We start from the raw sequence: 13,404 nt of genomic DNA, 5'->3' as shown, positions 1-13,404 counted from the left end.
ATGCTTGTGAGATTAAACCTCACATCTGGCTCACATCGGGCATGGAGACTGCCTAAGATTCTCTCTCCCTCTCTTTGCCCCTCCCCCAGCCTTGTGTGCATGCACGCTCTCTCTCTCTCTAAAATATATCTATATGTATTTTAAAAGGAGCAAAAATTAACCAAGCAAACAACAAAAAACAATAAAATATGTCTTCTAATAAACATAATTCTCACTTATATTCATAGAGATCATGTGAAAGCCCTTTGTGCTAACGTGAATAGTTTTGAACCAAATGGAACCACTAAAAATGAACATTTAGAGAACCCCAAATTCCCCCATTTACCCTTCAAAAACAGAAAAGCTTATTTTATATAGACAAATTTTATGCAACATAAATTTAAATTGCCCAGAATCTATGCAGTAGAGAAGAGATAGTGTGCAGCATGAAGCTTTCTCAGTTATGAACATCTTTGGAACTGAAGCCCCTCCAAGCATGCTATAAATATGTTTTTCATGAGAGCTGCTTCCTTGGTATATAGTGAAAATGTCGATGTTGATACTCAACAAATATTGTGGTGTGTATTTATTGCCTCATAAAGTTTAACTATGTGTTAGCTGTGCTGCTGATGGAAGTTTGTCTTAATGTGGCTTATAGTGGTACTAATTCTGATGGGGTCCCATGTCACAGAGGGATGAGGTAGTAATGCAGTCATTAATTAAAAGGATAAAACACACTTCACATGTGGCTCAGAGCCCAACTTTAATTACGCTTTGGCTCCAAGGCCTCTAGTGGGGTTAGTTTCTTAGATTGCTGACAGTGCCCTTCTACACTTGACAGATTTTGATAAGGCCAGGACAATGGTTTCACCACTTGTATTATTAAATTTCATCTTAAGATTATGAGGAGTACTTAGATAGCTAGTTGGAAATGATTTAATCTTTCATTGGTAACCTTTTATGAGGCAACTTATTTATAGACTTATATGTAAAATCAATTCTGTGCTGTTATATTTTCTTCTATAGCTGTGAATATTGGTAGTCATCCCATATTTATAGCATTAAAGGCTGATTCAGAACACTAACTTTCAAGCCTCATTAGCCATAAATCCTCAACCAATAAAACCCCAATCTAGCCATAACATTACTAGTAAGTCTAATAATATAAACAGACATTTATTGAGGACTTATTATGTGAAGGCAGTGTTCTATATGTTTTTTATATAATATGTCATTTATATCTCTGCCAAAATCCCTTGGGGTAAGTTTAATTACCATCCTTTATTTAGAGATGTCCAGTGATCCAAAGAGGTTCAGTAACTTTCCTAAAATCTCACACCAAGGAGTAACAGTTCTGGCTATCTAGAATTAATCTGTACTCTCTATTTTCCTGAAACTTTGGATTAGTTTTAAAATATTAAATATTGGAAGAATAGCACAATGAAATTGTTCTTACTCATAAAATTTCCCTGATCTATATACCTAAAGTTTTTTTTTTTTGCTAAACCATCTAAAAGTTGCACAAATTATGGCATTTCTCTTCAGTGTATATAACTCATAAAAATAACATTTAGGACATTCTGTCTCCTAACATATTGTCATTAAAACATTCATTCAATATGTTTTAATCGACTATTTAGACAAATAATAGCATCATCTATAGAGTCTATATTTAATTTCTTCAGTCATTTCTCCCCCAAAATATCTTTTACAGGTAGCTTTTTACTTAGATCCAGGATGCAAAAAATTTCCTTCATTGCAGTTAGTTGTTATGCACATTTAATTTTTCTTAATTTTGAATAATCTTTGGGTTTTTTAAATTTGTTTTCATGATATTGAAATTGTGGCAAGTTGTCTTTTAGAATATCTTATATTCTGCATTGTCTAATTTTTTCCTCATTTCAACATTAGTGGGGAGTACACAATTCAAGTGTTGACATGTATTTCTTATTGCATTACATCAGGAGGTAAGTATCACTCTTTATATGACTACTGTGATACAAATACTGATTGTATCACTGTTGGCGATGTAAAATTTGATCAATTTGTTATAAGGCGAACAAAGGCATATCTCCATTGTAAAGTTAACTTTTGTAATTCAGTGTTGATATATTGTGTGACTATTTTGTTCCCCATAGGATGATGTTAAGTAAACATTGATAAACATTTCAGGAAGCAATTATTGCATTGAGGGGTTACAAAAATGATGAATTTCCTTCTAAACATATTAACTAGTATTTTGCAGTAAATAAGATACTTCCCTACTTTTTTGTATTCTGTCCATCTTTATACACTGATACATGTTTTATTTAACGTTTTATAATTCATAACCATTAACATTGTTTCATGTTCAAACATCACAAATTTGGTCTGTGGCGGCCCCTTGAAGCTGAATTCCTTATCTGTTTGCTATGAGTCCATCAATCTCAGAAATCCCTTGTTTCTGGACCAAGATGACCATGGCTCATCATTTGCTTTCCTTCCCCAAATCCATAATTAACCACTTAACCAAGTCTCAGTATTCTTTTACTTATTTAAAAAAAAAATTAATGTTTTATTTATTTTTGAGAGAGAGATAGAGACAGCATGAGCAGGGGAGGGTCAGAGAGAGAGGGAGACACAGAGTCTGAAACAGGCTCCAGGCTCTGAGCTGGCTGTCAGCACAGAGCCTGATGCGGGGCTCGAACCCACGAACCATGAGATCATGACTTGAGCGGAAGTCGGATGCTTAACCGACTGAGCCACCCAAGCGCCCCTCAGTATCCTTTTAGTAGAGAATGTTATTTGGAAAATAAATTTGAGAATTAAGTCTATACTCTGCTCTAAGGTATTATTTCTTCTTTCTGTTTAGTCAGTGGAAACACTGGAAACACACACACACACGCATGCTCGCACACACACATTCCAACTTTATAATGATATAGACAATAAAAATACAGTAAAATACTTAGAAGAAAAATACAGGAAAAGCTTCATGACATTTGATTTGGGCAACAATATCTTGATTATGAATAAAAAGCACAGGCAATAAAAACAAAGATAGATAAAATGGAAAACATCAAAATTAAAAACTTTGTGCATTAAATTTAAGACACTATTAACACAGTGAAAATGTAATTCATGGGAGAAAACATTTGTAAATGATACATCTCAAAAGATACAAATATCTAGAATATATGAACTACTCATATACATATAAAGGATATGTATGTATTATTATATATAGGATATACTATATAAATGATATATATTTTGATATATATAGGATTTAATATACAAAGAGTATGTATGTATAAGTAATATATATATATACATATAACATATATCTCTTTTTTTAGAGAAAGGCCTATTCAGAGTCCTTTGCACTTTTATTTCTTAAATTGGGCTGTATGTTTTTGGCTGTTGATTCAAGTTTGCATACATATGTCATATATATGGAAGACATACATGTATTATATAAAGAACCTTATAAATTTTACATTTCTTTATATGTAATACATATACACATACATATGTACATGGCTAAATACACAAACAACTCTTTTAAAAAAAGAGCAAAGGACTTAAATAGTCATTTCTTCAAAGAGATATATATATATATGAACGGCCAATAAGCACATGAAAGAAATGCTAAACACTACTAATCATTGCAGAAATGTAAATAAAATCATGAGATACCACCACACACCCACTAAGGTGGCTATTATAAAAAAATAAAATTAACAAGTTTGATGATGATATGAAGAAATTGGAATTCTTGCGGTGCCTGGGTGGCTCAGTCTAAGCATCCAACTCTTGATTTCTTCTCATGTCGTGATCTCATGGCTCAGGAGTTCAAGCCCCACATTGGGCTCTGTGCCAGCAGTGTGGAGCCTGCTTGGGATTCTCTTCCCCTCTCTCTTCCCCTCCCCTGCTCGTGTTCTCTCACTCTCAAAATAAATAAATAAATTTTAAATAAATAAATAAATAGGAACTCTTGTGCACTGTTGATGCAAATGTAAATTGCAGCCACTATTGAAAACAGTATGGTGGATCCTCAATGCAGCAATTCCACTTCTGGGAAATACCCAAAAATTGAAAGTCAATTAAATTGACTTGTTTTAAAAATATACTAATTTTTAAAAAAATTTTAATTAGTTAACATATAGTATAATATTAGTTTCAGGAGTAGAATTTTGTGTTTCATCCTACAGTATACTAAAAGTTTTGAAATTATATCTATAGGACAAACAAAAACTAATCTAAGTTACTTAGTTCAATTTTTTTGTAGTTTTTCATTTGTAGAATATAAAACTAAGTGCAGTCAAATTACAAGGTTGAAAAGATATTTGAATTCATTCATACTTAGTTGTTAGGAAATAATTTTACCTTATTTAATTTTATTTTTAATACCTAAAATATGTTTTAGTATAAAAGAAAAATATGTATGGGAAGTTATATAAAAAGAAATCTTGCTGTCATCTCAATGTTCTCTACCCCATTCCTAGGTATCCTGTATCCTATAAAGTTTTTTGTTGGTTTCTGGCTTATCTATTATTTTCCTTTGTAAAAATAATAAAATGCATATATTTATTTGTGAATACTTTAATTGACTATAATTGATATACATTAACAACATGCTTAAACTTAATAAGTTTGACATAGCATAGATCTGATATATTTGGCACACTGACCTATGAAATATTACCATTACTTAATTTATAAGTAGTACTATTCAGTGTATCACTGTTAGTAGCTCTAGTAATTTAATTACTCTACAAAAAAAAAATAATCCTACCTATAGCTAAATATAATCTTTACCACATGTGGTTAAAAATATAAAATAAAGTGGGGTGCCTGGGTGGCTCAATTGGTTAAGAATCCAACATTAGCTTAGGTCATGATCTCACTGTTTGTGGGTTTGAGTCCCCCATCAGGCTCTGTGTTGACAGCCCAGTGCCTAGAGCCTGCTTTGTATTCTGTGGCTCCCTCTCTCTCTGGCCCTCCATTGCTTGTGCTCTGTCTCTCTCTGTTTCTCAACAATAAATAAATATCAAAAAAATTAAAAAGATTTAAAAATATCAAATAAAGTAGAATATATTATATTGACTTTATATCTTTGAAACTCTTTGCTGATGTATTCAATGATTCTTTAAGCTACTATATCTCTCTGTTATGAAAGGGGATAAAAATATAAATATTTTGTAGTTTTCCTTTATAATTCTAGGAAAATTTGTTGTGTTGCTAAATATGGTGGCCTAGTTACAGAAAAACAGAAGCTGTTTATAAGATGTCAAATTAACAGATCTAAATCGAACCTTCCAAACACCCTAATAACAGCTGTGTTTTGAAAACATTTTTTGATCCTCTTTCCCTCTCTCCTTCACTCTTAAAGTAAATTAATAAACATTAAAAAAAAAGAAGAAGAAGACGACGTGGGTGGATCTGGGTAGCTCAGTCGGTTAAGATTTCAACTCTTGATTTTGGCTCAGCTTATGATTTCATTCATGGTTTGTGAGACAGAGCTCCCAGTCTGGCTCTGTGCTGACAGTGTGGAGCCTGTTGAGATTCTCTCTTCCTTTCTCTTTGCCCCTCCGCTGCTTGCACAAGCACATATATTCTCTCTCTCCTGCTCTACCAATATAAATAAACATTAAAAAACACCTTTTTTTATCAAAATCCAAAAACAAAAACACAAACCAAAAAAAAAAAGAAAAACGGCCTTTGATTCATATTCTTCCTAGAAAGAAGTGACAGTGAGTTCTATATCAAAGGACTCTAAAAAGAAAAAAAAACGAGAGAGGGGTTATTTCTTTTAACTTGAAACTAAGTGTTTATGAAAGCATTTGAGAAGAGGAGCCGAGACACATTTAAGAAATTTTGTAACCCTTAAACTTATAGGCAAGAGATGCATTTATGTCAATCCTATTCTTGCATTATAAAACTTTGTGTGGCAAATTATGGATAACTGTGGAGCTACCAATTTAAAATATTTTCAAGAGGAAAATTCAACTTACATTCTGAATTTCTATGTTACTAAAAAGAAATACATGTTTGTAGAGTGTACACAAATAATCACACACTTTACTTATATTTATGAGCCTGTCTAAAACTAACATAGATTCTCTGCTAATTGCCTATTATTGAGAGAAGGCTTAATGAAGCTGAAAGCAGTGGCTCCTATTAGTAAAATAGTAACCATAATTTTCTTTTCCTTTAAGGCTGGTTTTTTTTTTCTGATATCTTGGTGTACTATGTAAAAACAACCAAATATGAATAATTGCTTTTATTTTGAAAATAAGGGGTAAAAATGTAAAGACCTGTGCATGGTTTTCTATACATCTTATATTTTTATAACTTTATTCTTTTCTTCAAACATCAGAATAAGACCTACTGAACGTAAGGTAATTATCAGTAAGTCTCAAATCCTTTTTGAAGCATGTAAAATGTACTACAAATAATAATAAATATGACTCACCTACGCCATTATTACAGGTTGTGAAAAGTAATACAATATAATTTAATTTCAGTAGTGCCTTATGTTGAAGACTCTGCCACTTGGCATAGATCAGAGTATCAGGGAAAAAAACTACATTAGTCTAGAATCTATACACTAATTCTCTATAACTTAAAAAGTCACATGAAGAATAGCAAATAAATCAAAAAAGTGCAAAGCAATGAAATATTTTTAACCTTAGCTCTCTAATCATATTAGGTTGAATAATTTTTTAACTTATTTATTTATTTTGAGAGAGAGAGAGTGGGAGGGGAAGAGAAGGAGGAAGAAGGAGAGAGAATTCCAAGCTCCACACTGTCATTGCAAAACCCAATGTGGGGCTTGAACTCACAAATTGAGACTGAGTCACCAAGGTGCCCATTAGCTTGAATAAATTTAAGAGACTTTATCTGAAGTCCACTAAGTCTACATTTAATACAAAATCACTCATACAAATAGACATATAAAACATAGCAAAGAAAATGACACATTAATTATAATTTCATAGGTTAATTAATTATCTGAAATAATTTTGGAAGTGTAGATTATTTTCAGGTTTCTCTTGGATATTTGGTTCTTTCTGAGAGCTTTGGGAGGGAAAAAATGAGATTTACAGGTCTCTGCTATCTTCTAATTAGATCTAAATTAGAACTCTCATGTTTAATTCAAATTAGAATTCATAATCAGTGCTAATTTTGTAGTAATAAACTTAAAACATTAACTAGTAATCTAGATAAATCCTTAGACATTCATAAGAATTCAAATTGGGAGTTCAATTTTCAAATGTGGTTTAGAATAGTTATGAGCATTTTTCTCTTGGCTCTGAGTCACATTTTCCTTTTTTTTTCATTTATATCTAAACTTTTGATTGTATGCCAAACATTATAGATTATCTGTTTTATAAACTGGATTTTGTTATATTCCTTTGGACAATGTTCAGCTTTTTTACAACTGGTTAAATTATTGGCAGATCTTCTTGAGCATCTGGAAACTTGTTACAGAACTTCATTAGGGAGTTCTGGGATCGACATTTCTGCTCTGTTCAAGTTTGGATTTTATAACAGTTTTATGTTGGCCTCAGAAAATGGATAGTATTTTCTCTTCTGTTCTTTGAAATGTATATGAAAGACTAGAATAAATCTTACCTTGATTTATTATGGAAATGAGGTTATTTATTATGGAAATGACCATAACCTCATATGTGCCTTGTCATTTCTTATTAAATGATAGTTTTCTTCTGATTAAGTTTCTGGAATTATTAGAGGACATTCAAAATTTTGTTTAATTACAAATCTTTATTACAATTTCCTTTAAGTTTTCCTGTTTGTTATAGAATTTTGCTCTTTTTTTAATCTCTGCTTTACATGTTGATAGCACCTTTCTATGTACTTTTATCTCAGTTTTTATATTGTTTATTTATATTTTCTCTTTTATTCTTCATCATTTCACAGAGGGTTTTATACTCTAAGTACATTCATGTAATGCTGGAGAAGAATAGTGTACAATGAAGGGGTCAGAGACTTGTGTGATAAGATGTGGATCCCCTCATATCTTGGAGACTGGAAAAGCCAGCAACAATAAAACATTTGTCTCTGGGGTTTGAGTAGCATCTTCAGTTAACTCCTAAATTTTATATAATTACATAGTTTTCTCAATGTGTCAAGAAGCAAAAATGTTTAAGAAGCACTAGTTTATTTTATTAATATTTCAAAGAACAAAATTTTGTATTTTTGCTCATAAAATTAGTTAAATATAAATATCAAATAACTGCTCCAAAATATATTCAACTATTTAATCCTCAGAGAAAAAGAAATACAAATATATATCAATATTACCCTTTAGAACAGCTAATTAAAAATGAAAATACCAAATGCCGGTGAAGATATGCAATAGCTCAATTTTTTCATACAATGATGGTTAGCTGTATAAAATTATACAACCACTTTTGGGGCACCTGGGTGACTCAGTTGTATGAATGCCCAACTTTGGCTCAGGTCCTGATCTCACAGTTTGTGAATCGGAGCCCCACATAGGGCTTACTGCTGTCAGCATAGAGCCTACTTTGGGTCCTTTGACTCCCCTCTCTTTCTGCCCCTCTGCTGTTTATACTCTCTCTCTTTCAAAAATAAATTAAGAAACATTAAGAATTAAAATAATAAAATTATACAACCTCTTTTAAAGACACTTTGGCAGTTTTTTATGATGTTAAATTTAACATATCCTAACACCTACTAATTCCATTACTACATATTTATTCAAGATAAATGAAACGTATGTCAAAAAATACTTGCATAAAATTTTCTCAGCAGCTTTATTTGTATTAATCAAGAACTGGGATAAATATTCATCATGAAGTGAATGTATAAAAATTGTGTTATATGCATAAGAAATATAAAAGTGCTAAAAAGGAACAATCATATGACACTTTAAACATAAGTGAATCTCAAAAACATTGTGTTGGGGCGCCTGGGTGGCTCAGTCGGTAAAGCATCCGACTTCGGTTCAGGTCAAGATCTCGAGGTTTGTGAGTTCGAGCCCCGCGTTGGACTCTGTGCTGACAGCTCAGAAACTGGAGCCTGCTTCCAATTCTATGTCCCTCTCTCACTCTGCCCCTCCCCCACTCATGCTCTGTCTCTTTCCCTCAAGAATAAATTTTTTAAAAAGCATTAAAACAAAGCAACATTGTGTTAAGCAAAATAATCCAGATATAAAAGTGTATATGTTGCATGTTCCTATTTAAATGATATATGAAAACAGTGAGGGAAATCAGAACAGTGGTTGCATTTAGTACACAATACAAGGTTACATGTGATAGAACATAGATCTTTCTGGAGAAAAAAAATGTCTGAATGGGAAGATAGGTACAGAGATGTATACAGGCAGTTCTTAGTTGGTACAGTAATGTTGGACCATTCAAGCTGAAACTATGCAAGCTATGCAAGCAATCTTAATAATCAATGGTAAAAGTATTATTATTATTATTATGTGACTTTAAAAATTTTTGTCAAAGCATTAGAAACTCTCAATTATAAATGTTTAGGACAATGGAAATAACACTGGTATTTAATTAACACACTATAATTTAAAACATTAGAAACACTGAGAATTAAGTTTTTATTTCTTTATTAAAAAAGGCATTGCGTAGTTTCAACAGTGCTTGCCTTCCTCCTCTGCCCGTATGACTTATAGAGTGATAATCTTTTTTAGTCGTTGGTGATAATTATACTCCTTTCTAAGTTTGAAACAGCTTCTAACTTTTTATCCCTTGTGCTTTCAATATCAAAAAATATCTCCACGAGATTTTTTAATAAGAAGTTTTGCCAGCATCACTTCCTCTGGAGCATCTCCATCCTTTTTATCACAAACATTTTATTTATATCAATAAATTCACCTTCACTAAGATATGGCTTCATCTCTAGAGTCTGTTGAATGGAGATCATGCCAACATTCCTACAGTCAGTAATTTCTTTCATAACTCTACCTTTTTTTTTTTTTACAAATAGTTTATTGTCAAGTGGTTTTCCATATAACACCCAGTGCTCAGCCCCACAACTGCCCTCCTTCATGCCGATCTCTCCCCTCACCCCCCAACACCCATGAGTCCTCAGTTTGTTCTCAGCATTCAAGAGTCTCTCATGGTTTGCCTCTCCTCCTTTCCCCCACCATTTCCCCCTTTTTCTCCCCCATGGTCCTCTGTTAAGTTCCTCCGAATCCTCCTATATGTGCAAACATATGATATTTGTCCTTTTCTGCCTGACTAATTTCGCTCAGCATAACACCCTCAAGGTCCATCCATGTTGCTACACATGGCCAGATTTCATTGTTTCTCATTGCCATGTAGTATTCCATTGTATAGATAAACCACATCTTCTTGATCCATTTGTCTACCTTCTATTCAGATTTCACTTCCAGCATTATTAGTTCTAATTTTTTTGCATCGCCATCATCTTGGCTAGCTCATTTCCTCTTTTAATCACCCATTTGTGTAAAATGTCACATAGGTTACCCTGGGAGAAAACATTTCAATACAACTACATGTTTTGCTCTGTTATAACTTGGAAAATAAACTGAAATAACCAGTCACTGTCAGGCTTTGAAAGAAGTGATGTGAAATGTCAATGATCATGATGCTCACCAGTTACTGAAATAGTAATTTGTACCCTGTGAAAATACCAACAACATTTTTCACAAAACTAGAACAAGTAATGGTAAAATCTGTATGGAATCCCAAAAGAGCCCAAATCGCCAAAGCAATCTTAAGAAATATAAACAAAGCTGGACATATTACATTTCCAGATTTCAAGGTATATTACAAAGCTTTAATAATCAAAACAGTATGGTATTGTAACAAAAAAAGATACATAGATCAATGGAACATAACAGAGAGCTCAGAAATAAATTCATGGGGCACCTGAGTGGCTCAGTCAGTTAAGCAACTGGCTCTTGACTTCAATTCAGGCCTTGATGTCATGGTTAGTGGGTTCAAGCCCTATGTCAGTCTCTGCACTCACATCATGGAGCATTCTTGGGATTTTCTCTATCCTTCTCTCACTTCCTCTCATTTTTTTATACTTTCTCGAAATACATTTTTAAAAAAAGTTTAAAAGAAAGAAAGAAACTTGTGCTTATACAGTCAATTAATCTATGACAAAGTAGATAAGAATATAAAATGGGTAACAAACAGTCTCTTTAATAAATTGGTTCTGGGAAAACATGCAAACTGGACCATTCTCTTATATCATTCACAAAAATAAACTAAAATGGATTAAAGATCTAAATGTGGACCTGAAATCATAAATCTGCTAAAAGAGAACATAGGTATTAATTTCTTTGATGCTGGCAGTAGCTACATTTTTCTAGATCTAGATATGTCTCCATATCAAGGGAAACAAAAGCAAAATCAGGGACTACAGCAAAATAAAAAAGTTTATTTGCATCAAAGAAAATCATCAAAAAAACAAAAAGGCAACCTACTGAATAGGAGAAGATATTTTCAAATGATATGTCCAGTAAGTGATTAATATCCACAACATATAAAGTACACATAACAACTCTACACTAAAAAGGCAAACAATCCAATTAAATAAAGGACAGAGAACCTAAATAGGTATTTTTCCAAGAAGACACACAGATGGTTGATAGACTCATTAAAAGATGTTCAACACCACTAATCATCAGGAAAATGCAAATCAAAGCCACAGTGAGATATTACTTAATTACCGGTCAGAATGACAAAAATAAAAAATATATATAGGAAATAACAAGTGTTGGTGAGGATACAGAGAAAAGGGAACCCTCATGTACTATTGGTGGAAAATTTCATGGCAGAATAGAAAGAAGGAGAATTGTGCAGAAACAAAATTTTCCAAAAGGTGGAAGACAATGGGACTCAACACATAACTACATAGGCTGGTCTTTTTAAGGGACAGGAAAATCCACTTATAAAAGGAAAAGTTAAAGGCTAAATGCACAGATATTGCTGGGTTGACTAGTTTGGTAGTGCAAAAGTAAGGGAGTTCAAGATATTCAGCTGGGGGTGAGACAGATGTATAACATGTATAGGGTATATGGTAATATACAGAGTTATGAAATGGGCAAAAACAGAAGAGCAAATTTCTTACTTATGTATCTGCAGCCAGAATATTTATCATAGTAATTGATGGTTCTAAGAAACCACAATCTGGGAGAATCAACCAAAAATACAACCAGGACTAACAAAAACACTTGAAATTCCCTGCTGCCTGAAGCCCTTGACATAAATCATCAAGACATACAAGAAACCACTCTAACTTTCTTTTAATCACAATTATACAGATGATTACAGTTGTAAGTTCTAAATAAATTTTTCCAATGGGAATATTTATAGTTTCCTTTTCTGAACTGGAATTTCTAATCGTCATTGGAAAATAAAGCCATTATATATTTTTCAATGATAAAAGAAAATAAAAATTTTAATAATTATAATTTAGAACTTGTTATTGAATTATATCCCAAAATAAGATTAAACCCTTATATCTGTATTATTTGCCAGGTTTTGCTTTGTATCTAATATTACTTAAAAGAAACTGAGTGGATGACAATCAAAATAGTAGCTAGGAAGGAACATTATTGGCATTGATTTTCACAGTGTAAATAAGGTATTTAAAACTGCCACATTAAAATAAATGTTCTCCTTCAAAAATCCTGAGGAATGATAAATACTTACATCCAGATATTTCTATTGCATGCACAAGGACACAAATATATTGATTTTTGTGTTCTTGTGCGTGTGTGTGTGTGTTTGGTTTTGTGTGTGTGTTTTGTTTTTGTCTGTTTTTTGTCTTCAGTGCTAGATTTCCAAGCCATGAAGGAAATCAATATTTTTATGTACTTTTATAACCTCAGAAAACCAAAACATATATTAACAAGTGCATCTCTCAGCTTCTAGAATGCATATTATGCAGTGTTCCTTCTTGTATAAAGAACTAAGTTTCATTCAAATCTCTTTAGGAAGGCAGATGCATAACTTTAGCATTCTACCTTATGAGAATGCCTGGCTCCAACTTTCCCTTTCAAAGGGACTTATCCCATGGCGTTATCTTATTTTATTGAGCTATCTTGTCTTTGATCCCTCTCAATGCTCTGGGTCCTCACATAGGCCTCCCAGGTGCATCCATAGGCATTCTAGGTGCATCTGCAGCCTGTGTGTAGCCTGCTACCACATAGTCACACCTTGATATCAAATAAACACATCATTAGTCAACTATATTAAGTATTTATTCACTGAAATGCACTTAATGTTCAAAATTATAGTCTACCTTTTACATAAATTTGACACTATCGAGAATATTAAGACTTCAAAGAGCTTCAGTTAATAGGTAAAAAGTGATATGATATTTTGAAAGCTCTCAAAGGGGACTACTTTAATGATCACTGTGCTAATATTCATGTTTGGGTTTATATATTGATCT

This window comes from Hyaena hyaena, unplaced genomic scaffold, assembly GCF_003009895.1.
Source record: "Hyaena hyaena isolate Hyena2069 unplaced genomic scaffold, ASM300989v1 scaffold_1297, whole genome shotgun sequence".
Taxonomy (NCBI): Eukaryota; Metazoa; Chordata; class Mammalia; order Carnivora; family Hyaenidae; genus Hyaena; species Hyaena hyaena.
The sequence above is the reverse complement of the archived record's forward strand: the minus strand, read 5'-3'. Positions refer to the sequence as shown.